This window comes from Littorina saxatilis, linkage group LG15 (assembly GCF_037325665.1).
Source record: "Littorina saxatilis isolate snail1 linkage group LG15, US_GU_Lsax_2.0, whole genome shotgun sequence".
In the NCBI taxonomy this organism is placed as follows: domain Eukaryota; kingdom Metazoa; phylum Mollusca; class Gastropoda; order Littorinimorpha; family Littorinidae; genus Littorina; species Littorina saxatilis.
The window spans coordinates 48,297,541-48,323,434 of record NC_090259.1 but is presented as its reverse complement, the minus strand read 5'-3'; the positions used below and the strand labels follow the sequence as shown (position 1 = coordinate 48,323,434).

Below are 25,894 nucleotides of genomic sequence, written 5' to 3'. Positions count from 1 at the left end.
AACTAAGCTTACATCCAGCACAAAAAGCTTCAGCTCTACTTCACCAGTCAAAGACAAACGCATTGCTTTATTCAGCTTTCGACACATATATTCACTCGATCAGAATCGAACCCTCTTCATGAATATTTTATTTCAGAAAAATAACATATTGATTCTACACAACAAATGGTATTGCTATATACTATGAACGATGAAGACTAGCAACTGAGACAGATGAGGCATCAAGTTTCTCAGCCTTTTAGCCTCTAATGTTGCATACATGTCATTTCTAAAAAAAAAAGAAATATCTCCTGATAACTGACCAGAAAGGTACAAACATCGATTCTGCAACTACCTCGTAAACTTCTCGATCGCTAATACACCAGAACTTGATACAGTATGCAACACTCAAAGGCTTGATTACCTGTTGCATTGAAACGACTTTCTTTCTTTCTTTACTTGGTGTTTAACGTCGTTTTCAACCGTTCAAGGTTATATCGCGACGGAGTTAAAACGACAGAAGGAATTAAAAGACCATATGTAACTGAGAGGAACCGCTGTATTCAAGTTCAGAACGAAGCAGTTTCTGCCTCGGAGCCTGTATCTCATGCTATGGAGCCACTAGAAGAGAAATGTCTGGCGTAGTTTGACCCAACAGACATAGAAGTCAAGGGGGGTAATCTATCGACAGCAGTTGTATTGCTGGTGTGTATTTGATCTTACAAACCATTCTTATTAACTTGTATAAATGTGACCCTCCACCACGGAATGAGTCACATGTCACCTCGCGCGGTTCTGCGCTAGGCTTAATATAAATCCGGGGGGACTGTAGTAACAGTGTGAGGGTCACCTTAGTCACAGACTTATAACTCGAACAGTGTTCGCTCTTTTCTAAAACGGGTTTCACCACTGGATAAAGCATAAAACACTCTTTAGGAAATTGTAAAAATATGAAAATCATGCAAAGGTGACATGCGACTCATTCCGTGGTGGAGGGTCACAAATAGTTTCTCGCTTCAGTAAACACTCATCTATTTTGAAGATTACGTAATTAAAAAAAAAAAAAAAAATTCGCAATTCAATATTTCACGCAAATTTTACTAATCCGCAAACAATTTTGCTTGAACAAGTGTTATGTTTGGGAGAGAGTACGAGTGCGTAGTTATACATATTTTGAGTAGAGTAGCAGAAATGCTTTAGCCTTGTACACATTATGTTATTGAACTGCTTAGCGGAGATTTCCAGATGATGATCAATTATACGGCGGTGAAAAACTGGTCTCTAGTACGGTATACATACAAAATATAAAATAAACAAACAAACCAACACAAAAAAGGTTTGTGTTGCACGTAGGATTTAAGTATTTAATTGAATAGAAAAGGCAACATCGGAATAAAAACAAATCTCGTGGTTCTCTTGTCAAGGAGTATGCACAGAATAGGAAAGAAGATTGTCGAGTAGGCTGCTTTCTATTCTACTGCTCTAAATTAGCAAGAGGCAAGCTTTACAATGCTATTCACACCAGGATGCAAAGCATTCAGTGCTAAAGCTCTCAAATCACAATAGTTACAAGACAAAACACGATTCTTGGGGCTACAAGAAATGTTAATATTTTTAAGCACACAATTGGACACATTTTTGTAAACATTTGTTATTGCCTCCCTTGAATAAAACTTATTAAAAAAAATATTCTGAGAAACAAAATTATACTTAAAAGTAATGCTATCAAGAAATAGGTAGACAACCCGTGTAGATACCTTTATTCTCAAGACATTTTATTTTTGGAGGATGTCACTATGCAATTTTACAGATTTAAAAAAAAAAGCTTCAGATGATCTCCCTTGAACAAACACTTCTTGTTACAATGTGTTTTTACTATGTGTTAGTTTTAAGGGTATATAGAAGAACAATAAAGGAAAAATGCTGCAAATTGACTTGGACGTATTTACAATTTAATTAAACAAAATGTTTCAAATTATCTGATAATGAAATTCTACATTAAAATTAAGGGGGGACAGGGTAGGCAAGCACTTTTTTTTTTTATTTTGGAAACAGCTTGCTGCTTGTTTGATTTTTGCAAGCATAATAACCTAATTAAGGGAAACCATTTTAAATTTTGAGTGAAAAGCAATTTTGGGGGGTTTTATTCACCAAAATGTGAGAAAAACGTTATAAAATGTGCTTTTTTTAAAATGTTGCAGTTTGTGAACCAGTGCATGTTTTGATCCAATTTTTCTTCTTTGCAGCAATATGTGTGTGTTTAATAATTCTGTGTATCGAAAAGCATTTCTAAGCAATATATTATTTTAATTTAGCATTTTCAGTTACCGGTTCAGTTTTGATAAGAAAAATACATGAAATCCTAACTGTCAGACTCATAAAAACCCAACCAATGCACTGAACTCTTATTCCATACACAGAACTGATGCTGTACAACTCATAAACAACATATACAAAAACTGAACAAATCCATCAAGCCTTTCAAAAGTTGCAACATTTTAATTGTAGCGTTTTGTCTGAAAATTACATTCAGAGAAAACAGCATTTTAAAGATTTGAACCAGTACATAAAAAAACCAGTAGCACAGTGCACCCTGAATTCATATGTTTTTATCAGAATGACCACTTTACTATGTAGGGAAAAGGATTTGACAATCAAATTATCAGGATTTTTTTTATATACATCATATGAAAACAGCCATCTTTGTTTGTACCGATATGAAAACATGAATCAGAACCAAACTGTCAGACTCATAAAAACCCAACCAATGCACTTAACTCTTATTCCATACACAAAACTGACGCTTTACAAATCATAAACAACATAAACAAAAATGAAACAAATCCATCAAGCCATTCAAAAGTTGCAACATTTTAATTACAGATGTTTGTCTGAAAATTACATTCAGAGAAAACAGCATTTGAAAGATTCCAACCAGTACCTCAAACTAGTAGCACCGTGCAGCCTGAATTGATATGTTTTTATAAGAATAACCACTTTACTATGATGGGGAAATGATTTGACGATCAAATTATCCAGACTTTTTTTAAAAAATCATTTGAAAACTCATCTATGTTAGTGCAGATATGAATCAAAACGAAACTGTCGGACTCATAAAAACACAAGGAATCCACTGTATTCTTATTCCATGCACAGAAATGGTGCTTCACAAATCATAAACAACATATACAAAATTGGAACAAATCCATCTTGCCATTCAAAAGTTACAACATTTTAATTACCACATTTTGTCTCAAATTACATGTAGAGAAAACAGCATGTAAAAGAGTCTCACTAGTACCCCGGTAAACTAGTACCACAGTAGAGCTTGAATTAATGGGGTGTTTTGTTTTTTTAACCAGAATAACACTTTAACTATGAAGGGGAAATGATTTGATAATCAAATTATCAGATTTTTTTGATTTAAAAAAAAATTATATGAAAACATTAAAAAAGTCAATTATCTGTGTTTGTGCTGATATGAAAATATTGATCAGAACCAAACTGTCAGACTCATAAAAACCCAACGGATGCACTGATTTCTTATTCCATTGCATAGAAATGATGCTTCACAAATCATCAACAACATTACATAATTATATATACACAAATGGAACAAAGCTATCAAGCCATTCAAAAGTTGCAACATTTTAATTACAGTATTTCTGTGCTCAATCCTAACACTGCAGCAAATTTCTGTAAAGCTGAATGTCCCTTTCCATGTACCAACTTGGTCATACGCGGATTATTTAAAATGCAACTTTACCACCCGAAGCGTTGCAAACACCGGGAGAAGAGTAAACAACTGCAGACTTGAATGGACACTCATATGCACTCCAGATGCAGGGCCTGTGCAAATCCTTGGGCTGATGCATCACCTTCTTTCATAATCAGACTGCTATCAGACAAGCATTCAGTACAGGATATAAACCTTTCAGCAATAGATTGAGCTGATCAATGTTGACAAAAGCCCAACACATGTCAGCGGAGTGACGTTGCACAGTACCAGTATCCATATCTGCTTGTGATGGGTCAGAAGATGGCAAAGTATCTGTATCTTCTTATGGTTGGTCAGAAGATGGCAAAGCTGATGTTTCTGCTGTGGAAGAGGGTAGTTCCGGTTTAGCAAACTTTTCCATCAGGTCAATCTTTCTCCTCGCTGCCACCACAGGAGGACTGGCTCTCCCCTTGCTCCAACCTATAATAAATACACAAACACTGATTTAATATTTGATACAACTGTCCATGGTTTTTGTTTGTAATAAGCTGCAAATTTTAAGACTCAATATAAACGTCAACAAGTGCTTGTACTTTATTTTGCAAATGACCATGTTACATGGGGTGTACCTCAACTTTTTGGCTAGGCTGGTAAATCAGAAATCCCAATCAGCCCCCAACCACTGAACCAGGCGGGTTTTCTTACAACCACCTCAGCGGCTCGTACCCACATATGTCGGTTGACGAACACACACACACACACACACAAAAGACATTCATTAATTGGTCCCTATCACAAAATGTACATGTCAAGTTTACTATGGGATTTGAGTAACCACACAATCACATACACACAGGAACTAATACTGAAACTAGCTGAATTATTTTCTTTCTTTCTTTCTTTCTTTTCATATTTTTCTTTTAAAATTAATTTATTTCATCACACTTGCTATGTATTTGCTTGTTTCTTGTCTGTTGTCTGTTTTGTGTGTGTGTGTGTGTACCAAAAAATGCCTGCTTGGAACTGTCGTTGGTCCAGCAAAAAGTTCAACATGTCTGTAGCAGACAGCCCAAGTTTCAAGATTGTAGGGCCATCCAAACAGCCGTAATAATAAAAACAACAAAAGTAGTCAGTGAAATTGGCTGTGTTCGGTCCCCCCACACTTTTGTGACGTAGGCGTGACGGTTCCCATAATTCATTGTGTCGGTCCCCACTTTCTGTGTCGGACCCCACTTTCGACCTAATTTCTCTGTGACGGACCCCACAACCAGCCTATTTTGTGTCGGTCCCCACACCTTCTTGGATTTATGACTTGCCGGTTACTTGTATCATTGTATTCATTGAATCTAATTGTCTCGGAGTTATTTTTCAGCAAAAACCGGCAAGGCAGCACCTTTTGTGATACCAAGTAAGTCAGATGACATCAGTATGTGTGTGTGTGTGTGTGTGTGTGTGTGTGTGTGTGTGTGTGTGTGTGTGTGTGAGAGAGAGAGAGAGAGAGAGAGAGAGAGAGAGAGAGAGAGAGAGAGAGAGAGAGAGAGAGAGAGAGAGAGAGAGAGAGAGAGACTAACTTTATTAGTTTATGCCACAAATAATATATAACATTATTTATCTCTGGGACGGTTCCCAGTATACCAGCAAATTATGTGTTGAAACTCGAATCTTCAACCATAGTGACGAGTGTTTGTCAACGTTATGAGATATAATATCATTAAAGTTCACAAATTCTTCTCCACAGTTGTAGCATCGATAATCCATTTGAACCTCTGAAACCCAAGAAGATTTTCCTTTGTTTATAACCAATGTAAGATTATTAAAAAAATATTTGAATAGAAGCATTGGCCATTGTTGTGATACTTTGATACAGTCTGTTCAACTTGCAGCAATTTGGCACATTTTTAGAATAAAAGATCCACCTGTCGTATGTGAGATTCAGTTTTCAGAGCAAAATGCTGCCCAGGGACTTCTAGTGGTGACTGAAAAAAAAAGAGTACTTGCCTATGTCAAGTATGTGTCTTTATCCACGCTTGTTGTAAGAGGCAACTTTTCCCAGCTCCTTGTGTTCATGACTGCTTTCTCTTAAAATTAATTACTTTATGACAGTCAGAATACAATGGAACAAGGCTACATAAACCCTGACAGCCTACGACAACGGCCCGACTAAGGCTCAACACCGCGCCAATAAATTCAGCATTGGGCCAATGTTGGGCCATGATTGCTCCGTTTTCGTAGGCTATCAGGGTCAAAGATACATATTGGTAAACTAGTAAAATATATGTTCAGCATCATCAGCAATACCACAAAAGGATTAAAAAAATCCTATTAGCTGTATGTCAGCGGCACAATGCAACCAGAACCAGCGTTTATGTGGAGTGATCGGGTGCTGGTCACTACCGCGAGCGTCACTACCGCGAGTACCACTACCGCGTCTCACACTAAAGTTGTGTTTCCGTACCCGCGACAGCGTTTTTCCAGCGGCGCGACGAAAATCAAGCACATAGAAAATGACCAGGAGTGTTTCCACACGCGCGACGCGTTAGCGGCGCGACAAGCGGCAAGCGACGCGATTTTTTTGAAAGGGTCCTGGAGCGATTTTTTCGCGTTGTCGCGCGGCAACGCGGGAGTTTACAGATTTTACCGCATGTTTAAAACGCAAGTACGGAAACACGTCACGCGTTTGCGCGCGTTTTCTTTTGTCGCTGCCGCTGTCGCGGGTACGGAAACAGAACTTACCGCGAGTACGACACTACCGCGAGTACGACACTACCGCGAGTATAACACTACCGCGTGTCACACTACCGCGAGTATAACATTACCGCGTGTCATTTTATGACTTCCATGGCTGAAGGCAAAGGTTGAAATGTTTCCTTGAAATATAAAACAAAAAGGCCTGGTCTGTTCTCTGAACACTAATTCAATGTTTGTCATGCTAACCAAGAACTCAAAACGATCAGAACACACTATCAGAATACAATGTCATATAGAATGGGTTGCTTCCAATCAAAGTTAGAACACAAACTCACAAGAAGTAAGTTTGCATGCGTTCTCTCTACGGTTATGGTACTCGCGGTTGTGGTACGCGCGGTAGTGTGACACGCGGCAGTGTTATACTCGCGGTAGTGTCGTACTCGCGGTAGTGTGACACGCGGTAGTGTTACACGCGGTAGTGTCGTACTCGCGGTAGTGTGACACGCGGTAGTGACGCTCGCGGTAGTGTCGCATAACCGGAGTGATCTGGAAAGGTGTCAATCTCTCTCTCTCTCTCTCTCTCTCTCTCTCTCTCTCTCTCTCTCTCTCTCTCTCTCTCTCTCTCTCTCTCTCTCTCTCACACACACACACACACACACACACACACACACACACACACACACATACTGATGTCATCTGACTTACTTGGTATCACAAAAGGTGCTGCCTTGCCGGTTTTTGCTGAAAAATAACTCCGAGACAATTAAATTCAATGAATACAATGATACAAGTAACCGGCAAGTCATAAATCCAAGAAGGTGTGGGGACCGACACAAAATAGGCTTGTTGTGGGGTCCGTCACAGAGAAATTAGGTCGAAAGTGGGGTCCGACACAGAAAGTGGGGACCGACACAATGAATTATGGGAACCGTCACGCCTACGTCACAAAAGTGTGGGGGGACCGAACACAGCCAATTTCACTGACTACTTTTGTTGTTTTTATTATTACGGCTGTTTGGATGGCCCTACAATCTTGAAACTTGGGCTGTCTGCTACAGACATGTTGAACTTTTTGCTGGACCAACGACAGTTCCAAGCAGGCATTTTTTGGTAGGATATTTCTTGCCGATGCTACGAATTATGCAGTTTTGCAGTAAAGTGGAAGGCATTCTACCTAATAACGGCTAAAATATCAAAAACCTTCAATCCAACAGCACCTAGGTATGTAGTGTAAACACTCACAGATCTAACAAGACCATTCTCAGAGAGCAACATTGCGTAATACTACCATAAATGGATGTTTTGGGTGACAGTACCTCGATCTTGTCCGCGAATTTTGGCGTGTGGGAACCGAGTGGGAACCGAACACAAAGGGTCAGGGCACCGAACACAAAGCGTAGGGGAACCGTCACAGTGTCACCGGTGTGATAACATAACTCACAAACAAACAACAGCAATACAATAATTAGTCTGCAAATACCTAAACGTCGTTCACACTAGGTATACAAAAATAAACAAGTCGCGTAAGGCGAAAATACAACATTTAGTCAAGTAGCTGTCGAACTCACAGAATGAAACTGAACGCAATGCCATTTTTCAGCAAAACCGTATACTCGTAGCATCGTCAGTCCACCGCTCATGGCAAAGGCAGTGAAATTGACAAGAAGAGCGGGGTAGTAGTTGCGCTAAGAAGGATAGCACGCTTTTCTGTACCTCTCTTCGTTTTAACTTTCTGAGCGTGTTTTTAATCCAAACATATCATATCTATATGTTTTTGGAATCAGGAACCGACAAGGAATAAGATGAAAGTGTTTTTAAATTGATTTGGACAATTTAATTTTGATAATAATTTTTATATATTTAATTTTCAGAGCTTGTTTTTAATCCGAATAGAACATATTTATATGTTTTTGGAATCAGCAAATGATGGAGAATAAGATAAACGTAAATTTGGATCGTTTTATAAATTTTTTTTTTTTTTTACAATTTTCAGATTTTTAATGACCAAAGTCATTAATTAATTTTTAAGCCACCAAGCTGAAATGCAATACCGAAGTCCGGGCTTCGTCGAAGATTACTTGACCAAAATTTCAACCAATTTGGTTGAAAAATGAGGGCGTGACAGTGCCGCCTCAACTTTCACGAAAAGCCGGATATGACGTCATCAAAGACATTTATCAAAAAAATGGAAAAAACGTTCGGGGATTTCATACCCAGGAACTCTCATGTCAAATTTCATAAAGATCAGTCCAGTAGTTTAGTCTGAATCGCTCTACACACACACACAGACACACACACACAGACACACACACGCACATACACCACGACCCTCGTTTCGATTCCCCCTCGATGTTAAAATATTTAGTCAAAACTTGACTAAATATAAAAAGCACATTCAGACAGGTTTGACAAGTAGACCATTACAGCTGCTGTTCCAGACCATAGGCCATGTTTCCCCTTACTCTGTGATTATAATCATAATTATTGTTTATGAATGACTTCAGTTTTTCTAAGTAAATCTCTCGTTGTAATTACTAGTAAATGCATTATCCGAATTAAGATACCCTCATATCTAACCTGCGTAAACTTCATTTCAAATTCAAGGGTTTTAATTTTTTTTAACTGGCCAAGAAATTATAAGCATTCTTCAATTATGTTCCTGTCAGACTCAATGAGCTAATCTTATAAATAAACAAGAAGGGCAAAGCCCATACGACTCACATGCTTGACCTTGACCTTTACATGACCTTGACCTTCAGGGTCAAGGTCAAATAACTAAACCTAGCAATGACATCATACACTAAGAACTGCTTTGCACATTTTTCCTACCAAAATACATGTGACCTTGACCCAAGGTCAAGGTCATCCAAGGTCATGCAACACAAAGCTGTTAATTCAAGACATAGGAAGTACAATGGTGCTTATTGGCTCTTTCTACCATGAGATATGGTCACTTTTAGTGGTTCACTACCTTATTTTGGTCACATTTCATAAGGGTCAAAGTGACCTTGACCTTGATCATATGTGACCAAATGTGTCTCATGATGAAAGCATAACATGTGCCCCACATAATTTTTAAGTTTGAAACAGTTATCTTCCATAGTTCAGGGTCAAGGTCACTTCAAAATATGTATACAATCCAACTTTGAAGAGCTCCTGTGACCTTGACCTTGAAGCAAGGTAAACCAAACTGGTATCAAAAGATGGGGCTTACTTTGCCCTATATATCATATATAGGTGAGGTATTCAATCTCAAAAACTTCAGAGAAAATGGGAAAAATGGGAAAAATAGCTGTTCTTTAGACAACATTTATGGCCCCTGCGACCTTGACCTTGAAGCAAGGTCAAGATGCTATGTATGTTTTTTGGGGCCTTGTCATCATACACCATCTTGCCAAATTTGGTACTGATAGACTGAATAGTGTCCAAGAAATATCCAACGTTAAAGTTTTCCGGACGTCCGGACGGACGGACGGACGGACGACTCGGGTGAGTACATAGACTCACTTTTGCTTCGCATGTGAGTCAAAAATTATAAAAGAAGGTAGCATCTTATTATATTCTCACGTGAATTAAAGCTAATCAGAAAACTAGTATTTAATTTTTTTAAAACTCAAACTGAAAATACAGGCATGCAACGTTATCCTTGCTGTTTTTTGATAACCCTTTCCATCAACTATTCTATTTCATTTCCATCTCAACAGGCGTAGCACCTCTCTGGAAGCCAAAAGAACACTTTAAATCCACCCCCCCCCCCCCCCCCAGTATAGTAAACATTGCTGTGCATATTTAAAAAAAAAAAAAAGCAATGCCTGAGTCTCCAGTCACCTGTTTATGTTGTTGTCCTTGTACTTGTAGCTTAGCTGTTCAAGAAACTGTTTCTCTGATCACATGATCAAAATTCAAATACAGAATAAACCAATTTTGATTCTATTTCTTCAATAATAAGTTGAACGTCTTCATATGTGATTGCCACAATTTACAGTGTTTCTGAATAAATGCTGCAAGAAAAACCAACAGAGTGAACAGTTTGTAAATATACTAATATACCTATATTTACCTTATGACATGTGTGGTACAGTGGTTGCTAAAACGTCCGTTACACCTGTCTGCATATATTAGGTGACAGCCCTGATGGAGACTGAAAAAAGTTCCTTTGTCAGTACCCTGTGTATGAGTGTGGTCGGGTATGTTCTGGAACTATTAGAGCACTCCATATGACCACACACATGTGCATACGGCAACATATGTTGCACGGAGGGGGGGGGCTTTTAGAGGTGTAGTTGTTGGACTGTAGTGTAGAGGCTGATTTTCAGTGCTATGGGGTGAGGGTGGAGCTGGGGCGGAGAATATATCGTATGTAATTGAATACAAATAAGCATGATCAGTTGTGGCCATTTCTGCGAAAAGGGACCTTGTTGAGCTAAGCCTCTGATTGGAGAAACGCGGGGTCAAAGTTAGAGCAAAATGTAAACAAACTTTGCTGTGCTGACTGATGCCCACTTCAAGTTGAATTTCTAAAATGTTCAATGAATTAAATATCAGCGATAGTACAATGAACAGCAATTTAAAGTAATGGAAAATAGTCTTGGGATCAACATTACAAACTTCTACAAATGTTTATGTTCATTCCTCCTCAGGAAAAACACATCGAACCGATGACAAGTTGACTGCGATGATGCCGAAAATGCCGACAGAGTGTTTTGTTGTGCTTCGAGAAAAAAATTTTCGTCGCTAGTTTTGGTCAAGTTAAAACAACTTACCTATTTTTTTTTTAATGTTTGACAGTAAGCTTAATATAAACTTTCATCTGGAAGCACATTCAGCAAAGTGATGTAGCCAAATCATCACACAGCTACATTTCACTAGACGGATCTATACGCATAGTTCAGGTAGATCTGACTTTCACGCGACCGTAGCACTGTACGAAAAAGCAGACGACAAATGCAGTTGCCCGATGAAGAACAGTTACTCCCCGTTTACATCTTTACTTGCTTCCCTTGCTAAAGTTACTGATATTTAGATCAGTGGTTAGTGACTGGGGCATTCTGTTCTTTGCAGCTGTGAATTCTGATAGTGGAAGGGTAAGTCAGTCTTCTCAGTTGAACACGGAATGTTCTGCTGACAGAAGTCACTTTGGGATAAGACAACGATTTTGTTGACGAGGTCAATGCTGTTAATTCAGAATAATTTTGTTGCACTTCGCCTGGACATTATTTTGTGACTCCGAAGTCGAAGCAGATCTACTTTGATCACGATGGTGTTGAAAAGGTTCATGATGACAACGCACACTACTAATCGGTTAAAGAGTTCTCCAAGAGCATAGGCCTATTGCGAAGCAAGGTCTTCCTCTTCCTGATCGTTTGAATGCCCGGACATCGTAAATGAGAACCTGTTGCTCTTACCGTTTGCTGTCTCCACTTAGATCTATGACAGGCTACAATTTCAGGTAAGTTACCATATAGACTGCAGTGTGTGTTTTGTGTGTGTGTGTGCGCGCGCGCGCAGCTTGTGTGTGTGTGTTGTGTGAGGGTTTCTGTATGTGTGTGTGTGTGTGTGTGTGTGTGTGTGTGTGAGAGAGAGAGAGAGAGAGAGAGAGAGAGAGAGAGAGAGAGAGAGAGAGAGAGAGAGAAAGAGGGGTAGATAGAGGAAGAGAGATGATAATGACAATGATGATTTTGATGATGATGATGATGATGATGATGATGATGATGATGATGATGATGATGATGATGATGATGATGGTGGTGGTATGTGTGTACGTGTAGTATGATTTTAAACTCCTCTTTTTTTTTATTTAACCAATGTTACTCTCTTTCTCTCAGTTTGCTGGCGTGGAACAGCAAACAAGTTTAGCAATTCACCGGACAGTGCAACAACAAAAGACCGAAGTGCCTGGCCACAAAGCAGGTGTTCGACAGAATGGGGCAACAGCAATGTCCAGCCGGTTCCAGTTCCAAGGAAATCAGCATGGTTTACCCTTGGGACTTTGCTCAGTAGGTAAAGACATATTAATACTTTACAATTTGTCAGTACTTAAAAAAAAAAGGGGGCCGGGGAGCAATACAGTTATATTTGTGTTTATGTGCTGTTTTCTCCAACAAAGAAGCACACACACAGACACACACACACACAGACACACACACACACACACACACACACACACACACTACATTTTCGATAATGTCACCATACCATACCAGCTTAGAAATGGCAAGTGGACAGGTACCCAAAACCAGACTTGAGCTGTGCAAATAGTGGTTAGTAAATAATATGTTGATCAACTCTGTGGTTGCCTTTGTTTCAGAGAAGCAAATCGTCTACCTTGCGAATGAGGCAGGGGTACAGAGGAGGGTAGCAACTTCAGTCTTCGGCATGGTGCATCAATACTTAGGCATGCAGTTTTGTGTGTGAATGAACAGCACAAATCCATTTTGAAAATGTCTTGATCGTCGGCCACACCAAGTTCGACCCTGATTGGCATTTCAGTTTCTTGAAAGTAAAGGGAGACGTTCGATAGCAGAGTGCACGGATGACATTTTCAATTCAGTGAAGTGATGGACAGACTGACAGACCCACGTGTGCAAGGACACACAGCACCATATGTTACTTTCTACAACTGGTGTTAACTTGACTTGAACAGACAAACAAAGGACAGACTCGAGGCTTCTAGTTCCGACATCTTTACTCTCGAAGACGACAAGGGAAACAACTGATGATAGAGGAGGAGCTAGCTGCAGCGTAGCCTCCCATGTGTATATGCAAAACACAAGTCTAAAACCTGGATACGGAAATGGACCTCAGTCCATCAACATCCCCTTCACTTTCAACAAGTTACTTTGGTAACGAAACAAAATACAATGAAGAATAAAACAATGAAAGTTAAAAACTCAATCAGTATGCACTTGCTGAAAAACTACTGTACTTTTAACAACGTAGCAAGATTCAAACTTGTAAATAACAATACGTAAACAAACGTCTGGCAAAACGCAATGCTCAAAGTAAAATTAGAACTGTTTGCATACTTATGCAATGCACCTCACTATCCCCCTTTCTCATACAGTATGTTGATTTTGAAAAGTAAATCATTAATATTTACTGATTGTGAGATAAAAACTACAACGAACGGATCAACAAAAATCAAAACAAAACAAAAGGAAAACAGAAGATTAAATAATCATGAACAAAATTAAAAACTTCCATCTAACAGTTTTCTTCCTGCACACAGATCACATCACTCTGATTTGTCCCAGTGTTTATGTCACTCCTTTGTTTTCAATTGTTCTCAATATCTCTGTCTTGTGCACTTGCAACACAGAATTGTTCTCTTTATGTTGTGTCATAGTCAATCATCCAGGATGGTTTCTTGCGGGCTCGCTGAGGACGCACTGGTATGGTTGACGCTTCTGCAGGAACGTCGACAGGTCTCAGATCCTGGGTAGGTTGTAGTGCTGTTTCTGTGTTGTCAGGGACAGCTACCACTTGGTGTCCTTCCTCATTCTGTTGCACTTCAGGTATAGGCTCTGGCTTAATCTTCGTAGGGCGAATGTGTGCTCTGTTTCGTCTGTAAATTGCCCCATTTCGACCCTCAACAATGTAAGATCGATTCGAATGCTCACGTTGCACCGTCCCTTTCTGCCATCTTTGTCCTTCACGATGCTTGTAGTAGACTGGTTGTCCATTTGATAGCAGGGTCAAATCCTTGGCAGCTCTATCGTAGCTCTGCTTTACTGACTGACGCCTTCTCTGTCGCTTCTGCCTCGCCTTCCGTGTCTGCGTCTTGCTTACTGGCTTGTTCGTAGCTGCCGGCAGTCTCGACCTTGTCAGCCGCCCAAACATCAATTGAGTAGGACTCAGCTCCGTGTCCTGCTGTGGGGTGTTGCGCAGCTCCAAAAGCGCATCGTAGACGTTTGTATTGTCCTGAAGGCATTTCATCATCATGTGTTTGATCGTCTTCACTGCCGCTTCTGCTTTGCCGTTTGCTTTAGGGTATAGAGGCGACGACATTGTATGAGTAATGCCCCAACGACTAGCAAAAGACTGAAATTCTGCAGCAGTAAATTGGGGACCACCGTCAGATATCAGTTCAGCTGGAATACCGTAACGTGCAAACAAAACTCTCAGTTTCACGATCACATCACTCGCAGTGGTACCTTTCAGCTGATCCACTTCGATGAAAGAAGTGAAATAGTCCACTGTCACCAGATATTGACGTCCATCGAGATCAAAGAGGTCTATCCCGATCTTCATCCATGGTGCATTCCCGTCACTGTGCTGTGTCAGCGTCTCTTTTTGGTTCTCTGGCTTCATCTGCTGGCATGGTTCACAGTGATCTGCCACGTCTTTGATGTCCTTGGCCATGGCTGGCCAATACAGTAGTTCCCGGGCCCGCCTCAGCATGCTGTCATATCCCAAATGAGCTGCGTGTAATCTCCTCTTCATTTCTCCTCTCATGGCTCTGGGAATCAGGACTCTCTCTCCTTTCAGAAGAATACCATGCTGTTCTCCGAGGGTGTCACGGATGTCAAAATACAGTCTGATTGGCTCAGGAACATCTTCTTTCCTCTCAGGCCATCCGTTTCTGATGACATGTAGCAGTGTCTGAAGATCTGGGTCATTCTGCGTCGCTTCTCTCACCTCTTCCCTTGTTCTGTCAGGCATGTCCATTAGCGAGTTGATGGCAAAAACTCGCACATCCGTTCCAGGGTCAGGAAGGTACGCCCTGCTCAGTGTATCAGCAATAAAAAGCTGACTTCCAGGTACGTAGTTGAAGGCAATGTCGTATCGATGGAGTCTCATCATGAGAGCTTGTATCCTCCGCGAAGCTTGACTCAGCGGCTTTCTGAGGATGGCTGCTAGCGGTTTGTGGTCATTCTGGACACGAACTTTGCGACCGAAGGTATACTGGTCAAACCGCTCCAAGCCAAACACTAAAGAGAGTGTCTCCTTTTCAATCTGGGCCCAGTTCTTCTCAGCCGGACTCAGAGCTCTTGAAGCGTACTCCAGGGGCCTGCCGTCTTGCAGAATTGCTGCCCCAAGGCCATCTTTACTGCTGTCAACTTGAATCACGAGTTCCTTTTCTGGATCAAAAAATGCCAGCACCGGTGTGTTTGTCATTTTCTTCTTCACGGTCTCGAACGCTTGGTCACATTCTTGCGTCCACGCCCACTGACAGTCTTTCTTTGTCAGTGCTCTTATTGGTCCCAGGTCACTGGCCAGGTCGGGCATGAATCGTGACAGGTACTGAACCATACCACACAGCCTCCGGACTCCATGCACGTCGGTTGGGGGTGGCATGTTGAGGATTGCAGATACCTTCGCTGGATCTGGTTGGATACCTGTTGACGAAATACGGTGACCCATGAACGTGATTTCGTCTTTGCGGACGTCAGCCTTCTTGTCATTCAGCTTGATGTGTCTCTCAGCACACCTCTTTTGCAGATCGTTAAGATTCTTGTCATGGTCCTCTACAGCTTCACTCTTGTCGCCGCCACGACCCACGACGACGATGTCATCGGCTACGCAGACAACTCCATCGAGTCCATCCAAAGCCTCAGTCAGTCGCTTTTGGAAAAGCTCGCTGCTCACCGAGAGGCCAAACGGCAGTCTGGACCATCGGTACCTGCCAAAAGGTGTGATCATGGTCGTCAACAAACTCGACGGCTCGTCCAGACGCACATGCCAAAATGCCTCCTTCACATCAAGTCTTGTGAACACTTTTGCGTTCTGCAGGCTGGGCAGGACATCGTCAAGCGTTGGGAGTTTGAAGTGCTCTCTCATGAGCGCAGCGTTCAAGGGCTGGGGGTCAATGCAGATACGAAGAGAGCCATCGCTGTCTTTACGAGTAACTGCCATTTGACTGACCCAGGCAGTAGGTTCCTCGACGCGCAGCAGCACCCCTCGTTCGACAAGCTGGTTTATTTGCTGGTGAACTTCTTCTTGCAATGCCAATGGAATTCGGCGGCATGGCAGGACTTTTGGTTTTGCTTGTGGGTCGACTCGCAGTGATGCTTCTCCCAGGTCACCTAACGTGTCTGCTGTAACACTGGCAATGAATGCACCACGGTTGACTGTTATCAGTCCCAGTTCCTGTATGGTCGACACACCTAACAAACAGCTGAAACTGTTCTCCACCACAGTGAAACGCACACTGGCTGAGACACCTGTCTTGGGATTCACAATGTCCAACACAGCCTCACCCAAAGGCTGCACAACAGTACCGTTCCACATTGTAAGACTGTGTTTCACTGGTGATACTTGCGTCTTTTTCACATATCTTGCACAAATAGTGTTCACATCTGCTGCGCTGTCCAGCTGGAAACGAACTTCGCAGTCGTTGATACGCATCAAGGCTGTCACTCTCTGTTTGTTCTTTGATGATACAGCAGCCAGATACTGCTGGTCTCTTTCTTCGTTCTCTGTAGACCTGTTTGCTTCAATGGCGTTGACGCTGCGGCATTTTATACTGAAATGGTTTCGCCTTGAACACTTGCTGCAGACTTTTCCCCATGCTGGGCAACTTGTTTTCTTCCTCTCATGTGATCGACCACAAAAATTGCAGTCCTGCACAAACGCTCTGCTATCTCTGTCATCCCCCCCTCTTTTTCTCTGTGAGTCAGTGTTTGATTCGTTTGGAAGATTGTCTTTGTCCTTTGTCACTTTGTCTACATGTGCAGAGGCTTCTGACATCTCTTTTGTTGGCTTTGCTGTCAGTTCAAATACCCGACAAATGTCAACAGCTTTCTGTAGATCTAGCTGTCTTTCTCGAAGAAGTAGCTCTTGCACTTTGCCGGTGACTGAGAACACAATCTTGTCCCTTATCATCCTGTCTCTCATTGCACCGAAATTGCACAATTTTGCCCTGGTGCGCAGGTCTGTGAGGAACGCATCGAAAGGTGCTCTGTATGAGACATTCCAAAATCGGTGGGTTTCAATGACCTCACTCGTTTGAGGGCTACAGAACTCATGTAGCTTGCCTAACACTTTGATGGGGTCCTCCTTGTCGTCATTTTCATCAAATACAAAATGTTCAAACACTTCTTGAACCTGGGGACCAGCGCAGTGTAGAATAATGGCAGTCTGTGTCTTTTTCGGATTTTCCGACGCACCGGAAGCTCTCATGTAAATATCCATCTGCCGCCGCCACGTGCGAAATGATTCTGCCAGATTATCGTCGGACAGATCAAGAGAGGGGGGCTGTCGAAAAGGACTCACCGCTTCGGCCATCTTCTCGTAGTTCGTGGGTTGCTCTTGTCTTTACACTTCAGGTGTTATTTACGCTGCCACCATGTTAACTTGACTTGAACAGACAAACAAAGGACAGACTCGAGGCTTCTAGTTCCGACATCTTTACTCTCGAAGACGACAAGGGAAACAACTCCTGATAGAGGAGGAGCTAGCTGCAGCGTAGCCTCCCATGTGTGTATGCAAAACACAAGTCTAAAACCTGGAAATGGACCTCAGTCCATCAACAACTGGAAGCTGTATTTACCAAGGAAACTGAACAATTAATCCTTGTTATGAAATTTAGAAGTACCACAACTTCAAGTCGACAAGTGTGTGTGTATTGTTTTCAGCAGACAGCCTCAAATAGTTTGTGTTTGTATGTGCGTGGGTGAAGAAAGAATAGAACATGGCGGGGGGAGAGGTAGTATGAAAGAAGAAGAAATATTCGAGAAAAAAAATCATATGGCTGATTGTTTTTACATTTAGTCAAGTTTTGATTAAATGTTTTAACATAGAGGGGGAATCGAGACGAGGGTCGTGGTGTATGTGTATGTGTGTCTGTGCGTGTGTGTGTGTAGAGCGATTCAGACTAAACTACTGGACCGATCTTTATGAAATTTTACATGAGAGTTTCTGGGTATAAAATCCCCAGATTTTTGATTTTTTATTTCGATAAATGTCTTTTATGACGTCATATCCGGCTTTTTGTAAAAGTTGAGGCGGCACTGTCACACCTTCATTTTTCAATCAAATTAATTGAAATTTTGGCCAAGCAATCTTCGACGAAGGCCGGACTTCAGTATTGCATTTCAGCATGGAGGCTTAAAAATTAATTTATGACTTTGGTCATTAAAAATCTGAAAATTGTAATTAAAAATATTTTTTTATAAAACGATTGAAAATTACTTTTATTTTATTCTTCATCATGTTCTGATTCCAAAAACATATAAATATGTTATATTCGGATTAAAAACAAGCTCTGAAAATTAAAAATATAAAAATTATGATTAAAATTAAGTTTACGAAATCGTTTTAAAAACAATTTCATCTTATTCCTTGTCGGTTCCTGATTCCAAAAACATGTAGATATGATATGTTTGGATTAAAAACACGCTCAGAAAGTTAAAACGAAGAGAGGTACAGTAAAGTGTGCTATGCAGCACAGCGCAACCGCTACCGCGCTGAACAGGCTCGTCACTTTCACTGCCTTTTGCACTAGCGGCGGACTACGGTGATTGTGAAAAAAATGCAGTGCGTTCAGTTTCATTCTGTGAGTTCCACAGCTTGACTAAATGTAGTAATTTCCCCTTACGCGACTTGTTTCTTCTGCATAGGAGGAGAGAATGATAGAAAAAGACGAAAAAGTAAAAATTAGGGTAACGTTACAAAAAGGGCAATAACTCTGGAATGAAACATTATTTTGACCTAAAACCATACAAGTAATAACGGCAGATGATTGAACTTACTATTTCCCGGCAAAAGTTTGTTTTTAAAAGTTTGGCCATTTTAAGTCATTTTGGGGGTATCTCCAAAAAAGGGTCATAACTCCGTGAAAAATAAATTTGAAGGTCTGAAATTCTCACATCACGTTCTAAATATAACAGTCTGTCAAATAAAATCCAAAACTCAAAATCGATAAATTTGTCAACAAGGTCCCTTTTTGCAGAAATGGCCACAGTTAGACTAGAGTTAAAAACTATGTTGATCTCCACAGACATTACATAATGTGAAATCACAAGCATGTTACTGTACCTTTCGTTTTGCCCTTGAGATTGGTAGAAGGCAATGTTGAGTGGTGAACACAAGTTGCATTGATCACTGCATCACCATGTGGTCAATCCCCTTTGATCTGCAGATTGCACCAGCACAAACCAACACAGTGTTATGATCGTAAAACAGCCCACATGGCCAATAAATATAAGAACACAAACACAAGATAGATATAATCGGAGAGCCTGCAAACCGAGTCATGCTTTTGAAATTCAATGAAAATCTGTCTGCCAATGAAGCAGATAGATCTATCCTTGCGATTGTTTTTGCAAGCAGATAAATGTTTGAACTTCACTTATTCCGTTTTCATTCAACAAATTGATATTTTGCAAGATGCATTTCGTGCCAATGAGCTGAACAATCAATCAAAATCAAACAAGTGGTACATTCTTCAAGACAAAATTCAGTCACGCAAACAAACTGAAGGGAAAGAATCTAGCTTACTGCTGTACTGATTTCGCCAAATAAATGCATTTGCATGCCGAAGTTATTCCTGCTTTGATTCAAATCATTCTAATTGATCTGAATGCAAAAAATATACGTAAACGAGCTGATCAAGATGAGTAACATTGCACCTGCCTATAGACTGTACTGCGAAAGCGAAGGTCGTCTGCGACTGAAGATTTTGAAGTCGAACAGCGTCGTTTCTTCACTCTCAGCGGTTGTCTTCATCGGAAAAGTGAAAAGCCTGACTTGCAATCTAGCGAAAGACACATTCTGTCTTTCCGTTCGGGCGTTGTTTTTGTGTACAATCTCTGAAAATGTTATTTCGAAAAAGGCGGCCGTCATTGTTTTGGGGTTTCCGCCTAGTAGATCTAGTGTTTTAAACCGGTTTCAGACCGGAACACACTTCGGAGATGAAAACAAAATGGCAGCCCCCATGAAATCGAAAGGTCACGCAAAAAAGTCGTGAATAGCCCAGATGTTAAACAGCAGTTGTTTGGTCAGAAATATACGTGTATTTGGAGATCAGCCTTTCTTCTGCTCAAAAATGTGTTTCTGGAATCAAAATGTGGGTATTACGTCAGAGGTCCGTGAACACGCCTACCCTCAAAAATATATTCTTTTGGACGGCATGATTCACTTTCAACCGTCAAAACGGTAACTTAAACTGAATGATATTTTACATTTTTTACACCAAAAAGTTTATTTGGTGTCCTACCTAACAATTCATACAAATTTCGTTCAAATCCGCCGCGCAGTCAGGGTGATCCAGCGTGTAAAAGAGAGCGACCACAATCTTGAACAAGTCGCGTAAGGCGAAAATACAACATTTAGTCAAGTAGCTGTCGAACTCACAGAATGAAACTGAACGCAATGCAACGCAGCAAGACCGTATACTCGTAGCATCGTCAGTCCACCGCGCACGGCAAAAGCAGTGAAATTGACAAGAAGAGCGGGGTAGTACTTGCGCTGAGAAGGATAGCACTCTTTTCTGTACCTCTCTTCGTTTTAACTTTCTGAGCGTGTTTTTAATCCAAACATATCATATCTAGATGTGAGCTTGGGAACGACAGTTACGGTACACATGCACTCTGGTGCATCCGTGTGAACTCGTGGTACCTCTATACTATCGGGGATTCATTAAGGTTTCCGAGACTGAGTTTTATTTCTATTGAATTGGTCTCGCGGAATAGCCGATTCTAAAATTTGCATAGGTAAAACGATTGTTTTTTTGATACAAGCCTCTGGAGTAAATTTTGTGATTAATGTTTTTGTGAACAGGAAACAATTGACGGGTGGCTTTGTTCCATCTCCTTTTTCTCTCCGCCGCGATGTAAAGTTGAATAGTTGAAGTTGACGTTAGGCACTAACTAAAGAAAGTGGGGCTGCCTGACACCCCTCGAGTTGAATGGGTTAATCTTGTGACACCGGTGCACAGGATGTGAACGCTAAAACTGTGCTTTTGCTTGGAATCTTTGAGGGAAAAAGACGTGTATTTGGTGCGGCGTGTTTTCAATGCCGTTGTGACATGTCTGTCACGGCCGGAAATCTTTCCGGAATGTGAGGATTCTTTTGCTGGTAGGTTAAAACAATTTTCTTTCTGTAAATGGGTAGGCGGTGAAAAGAATAGTATGTTGCTTGGGGGGAGGATATATTTGAATGTTCAAGTAGATTGTTTTGTGAGTTGAGATGGTGGGGAAGATTTTTGAGTGTGAATGTTTTAGAAGACCGTCGTTTGAGAACACGGTATTGTAGGCATGTTATTTGGTAGGAATGATGTGTTTTGTTGTTTAATGAGTTAGCTTGTGGTAGTTGAAATTGTTGATTTGTTTACGTATGCTTACGGCGTGCATTCTGTGGTTTTCAGGATGGCCGAGTGTGCGACGGGGTTTCAGTAGACGGGGTTTAGTTAGGTCTTTTTCTTTTTTAGTGGGTCGTAGATTTGTTTTTATAGACTAGGTTTTGTTAGTGAAGAGTAGTTAGATTTAGTGGAGAGATTTTGGTCAGATTTTGTTAGAGTTTTTGTAGATTTGGTTTTTTTTAAAGAATTGTTTTTTTAGGTTGTTTTTTTTAGATTTCGTTTGTGTAAATTAGAGTCTCATTGTGGTTTTTTTGGATTAAAGTTGAGAGTGAGGATTTAGAGTAGAGTGTAGTTTGGGGAAAGGATTTGGTGTGTTTTAAAAGGGTATCTTTAAGGGAAGAATGTAGTTTTAGAATGAAGAGTGAGAATATTGTTTTGTTTTGAAGTTGTTTAGTCCTATACAGTGAAAGTGTTGTATTTGAAGATAAACCCCCGTTATCCCACATTTTCCCCATTTCATCGTATGGAATAAAAGAACCTGGGTAATATAACTTGTGTCGTCTGCTTTAGTGTTTGGGTTCAGTACGAAAGAGGAACTTAGTAGATTGGCACACGGTTACATTTGGCGCTGCGGAGCAAGGGTGGGTAGGGGGTGTTACAGTTACGGTTAGGGCTAGGCTAGGAATAGTGTAGGTTAGGGGACCCCGTCGCACAGGGAGAGGATGGCAGGCATGCAGTCCGGACGCGGGCTGGTGTCGAGGAGACAGGCGTGTGAGAAGTTGGAGGGAGTCCGGGCGTGACGTCGACGGATGCGGCTTTGTTGTCAACATTGCCGTTTAGTTTGTTAATCCGTGGAAGAAAGGATTACAGTGATTAACATTTCTTTTTATTCTGTTAATCCACAGAAGAAGGACTTCAACGATTAACATTTCTTCGGACGTTTGTGAAAGACTGTTTGCACACCGTGCAAAGAGACAGAGTTGGGGAGTGGACCAGCCCCGGAAGAGTGTGGTTGATTATGTTGATTTGATATTATGACTGACATGTGTAGTTGTATGTTTGATTACGCTACATGGATGTGATGTGATTACTAACACTTGTGGTTGTATGTATGGGTGTTAGTGTGGTTTTTGTTGCAAGCCGTGTGCTTGGGGCGTGAGTATTGCGCTGTTGATTTGTTTCAAGGATCGAAACATGGTGAACAACATAATGTTGAAATACCGTCATATCATACATATTGGAAGGGAAAAGGATGGTGAAGGAAGGAAGGATTGTGAAGGAAGGAAGGAGAGTGAAGGAAGGAAGGAAGGATTGTGAAGGAAGGAAGGAGAGTGATGGTGAAGAAGAGAAGGATATATATCATAGTAAACTTCATATACTGTAGACAGGGTGCCTGGGACGCATTCAACTTGTATCAGTTTACCACAAGGACGCCCAGAGGTGGTGGTATTTGACGGGTTATATGTTGTCTCTAGCCGATTGTCTACGCACACATACTTTAATTTGTTTGAGTATGGCGTCTCCAGCCTCGTACGCCTCAGGAGCAAAGTATGCTACCTGTAAGGGATTAGATGACCTTTTTCTTCCTTTTTGCTCTCTGCTGTCGTTTGGTTTGTCTTTACTGTTTTCTCCGCTCTCACTTTTACTGTCTCCTCTGCTCTCGCTTTCTATTTTCTTGGTGGTATTTTTTAGAATTTGAGTTCTGGTGCTTATTGATGTCTTTGTTTGAAGACAGTGTGTATACTGGTTTTGTTGATTAGAATTAATATTAGTGGATTTTTTAAATAGATTCTGAAGGATTGTATGGTTGCCTATGAATACTCCTGTTGAATGGTTTAATTGTGATGAGTGACATTAGGTTATTGCTGATTTTTGACTAAAGGTTTGATATTCTGGGTGAGTTTTAAGGACTTCCAGTTTTTTCATTGCCTTGGCAAGTGGTCATTTTGTTAGTTGATTAGAAGATTGTGTTGCCAAGTACAGTTGGGATACAAAGAGGGGACATGCATTGATAAATCGTAAAGGTTGTCAGTATTTTGTTCTGATGTATGCTCAAGAGAGATCAGATGCTTTGATAAATCGTAAAGATTGTCAACATTTTGTTCTGATGTATGCTCAAGAGAGATAAAATATTTGATAAGTCGTAAAGATTATCATTATTGGTTATCTGGCAAGTGGTGAACATAATTCTTTGTAAAGTGAACCATGGAACTGCCTCTGTTAAAGATGAGTTGTGATTTTTTTGTCAACTTGTGTGAGTTGGATGTTGACAGGAGATAGGATTATTGGCACTGGAAGGATTATGTGAAATTTGTATTTTAGAACCTATTAGTTTTAGAGAAATATTGTTATAGTTAATGATGGTTGTTTTTGTGTGAAAGTTTTTGAAATGATTTGAGGATGGAGAATATTATGTTCTTGGGAGGTTAAATATTTTTTTGAATTTTTCTGATTCTGGCATGTCGCCAGGAGACGACAGTCTAAGTTGGGGAGGATGTGAGCTTGGGAACGACAGTTACGGTACACATGCACTCTGGTGCATCCGTGTGAACTCGTGGTACCTCTATACTATCGGGGATTCATTAAGGTTTCCGAGACTGAGTTTTATTTCTATTGAATTGGTCTCGCGGAATAGCCGATTCTAAAATTTGCATAGGTAAAACGATTGTTTTTTTGATACAAGCCTCTGGAGTAAATTTTGTGATTAATGTTTTTGTGAACAGGAAACAATTGACGGGTGGCTTTGTTCCATCTCCTTTTTCTCTCCGCCGCGATGTAAAGTTGAATAGTTGAAGTTGACGTTAGGCACTAACTAAAGAAAGTGGGGCTGCCTGACACCCCTCGAGTTGAATGGGTTAATCTTGTGACACCGGTGCACAGGATGTGAACGCTAAAACTGTGCTTTTGCTTGGAATCTTTGAGGGAAAAAGACGTGTATTTGGTGCGGCGTGTTTTCAATGCCGTTGTGACATGTCTGTCACGGCCGGAAATCTTTCCGGAATGTGAGGATTCTTTTGCTGGTAGGTTAAAACAATTTTCTTTCTGTAAATGGGTAGGCGGTGAAAAGAATAGTATGTTGCTTGGGGGGAGGATATATTTGAATGTTCAAGTAGATTGTTTTGTGAGTTGAGATGGTGGGGAAGATTTTTGAGTGTGAATGTTTTAGAAGACCGTCGTTTGAGAACACGGTATTGTAGGCATGTTATTTGGTAGGAATGATGTGTTTTGTTGTTTAATGAGTTAGCTTGTGGTAGTTGAAATTGTTGATTTGTTTACGTATGCTTACGGCGTGCATTCTGTGGTTTTCAGGATGGCCGAGTGTGCGACGGGGTTTCAGTAGACGGGGTTTAGTTAGGTCTTTTTCTTTTTTAGTGGGTCGTAGATTTGTTTTTATAGACTAGGTTTTGTTAGTGAAGAGTAGTTAGATTTAGTGGAGAGATTTTGGTCAGATTTTGTTAGAGTTTTTGTAGATTTGGTTTTTTTTAAAGAATTGTTTTTTTAGGTTGTTTTTTTTAGATTTCGTTTGTGTAAATTAGAGTCTCATTGTGGTTTTTTTGGATTAAAGTTGAGAGTGAGGATTTAGAGTAGAGTGTAGTTTGGGGAAAGGATTTGGTGTGTTTTAAAAGGGTATCTTTAAGGGAAGAATGTAGTTTTAGAATGAAGAGTGAGAATATTGTTTTGTTTTGAAGTTGTTTAGTCCTATACAGTGAAAGTGTTGTATTTGAAGATAAACCCCCGTTATCCCACATTTTCCCCATTTCATCGTATGGAATAAAAGAACCTGGGTAATATAACTTGTGTCGTCTGCTTTAGTGTTTGGGTTCAGTACGAAAGAGGAACTTAGTAGATTGGCACACGGTTACATATATGTTTTTGGAATCAGGAACCGACAAGGAATAAGATGAAGGTGTTTTTAAATTGATTTGGACAATTTAATTTTGATAATAATTTTTATATTTTTAATTTTCAGAGCTTGTTTTTAATCCGAATAGAACATATTTATATGTTTTTGGAATCAGCAAATGATGGAGAATAAGATAAACGTAAATTTGGATCGTTTTATAAAACATTTTTTTTTACAATTTTCAGATTTTTAATGACCAAAGTCATTAATTAATTTTTAAGCCACCAAGCTGAACTGCAATACCAAATTCCGGCCTTCGACGAAGATTACTTGACCAAAATTTCAACCAATTTGGTTGAAAAATGAGAGCGTGACAGTGCCGCCTCAACTTTCACGAAAAGCCGGATATGACGTCATCAAAGAC

At 40.5% G+C, this 25,894-nt stretch overlaps 1 protein-coding gene and 2 long non-coding RNA genes across 4 annotated transcripts in view; 2 read left to right on the top strand and 1 right to left on the bottom strand.

Moving 5' to 3' along the window:
- The window catches only part of LOC138949514 (uncharacterized), a 725,664-nt gene that overhangs the window by 578,022 nt on the left and 121,748 nt on the right, over positions 1-25,894 (bottom strand). The window lies entirely within an intron of this gene.
- LOC138949507 (uncharacterized) lies at positions 20,881-22,177 on the top strand. Its single transcript, XR_011450311.1, has 2 exons — positions 20,881-21,403; positions 21,693-22,177. It is a non-coding gene; the product is annotated as an uncharacterized lncRNA (long non-coding RNA).
- Positions 22,293-25,420, top strand: LOC138949508 (uncharacterized). Its single transcript, XR_011450312.1, has 2 exons — positions 22,293-24,646; positions 24,936-25,420. It is a non-coding gene; the product is annotated as an uncharacterized lncRNA (long non-coding RNA).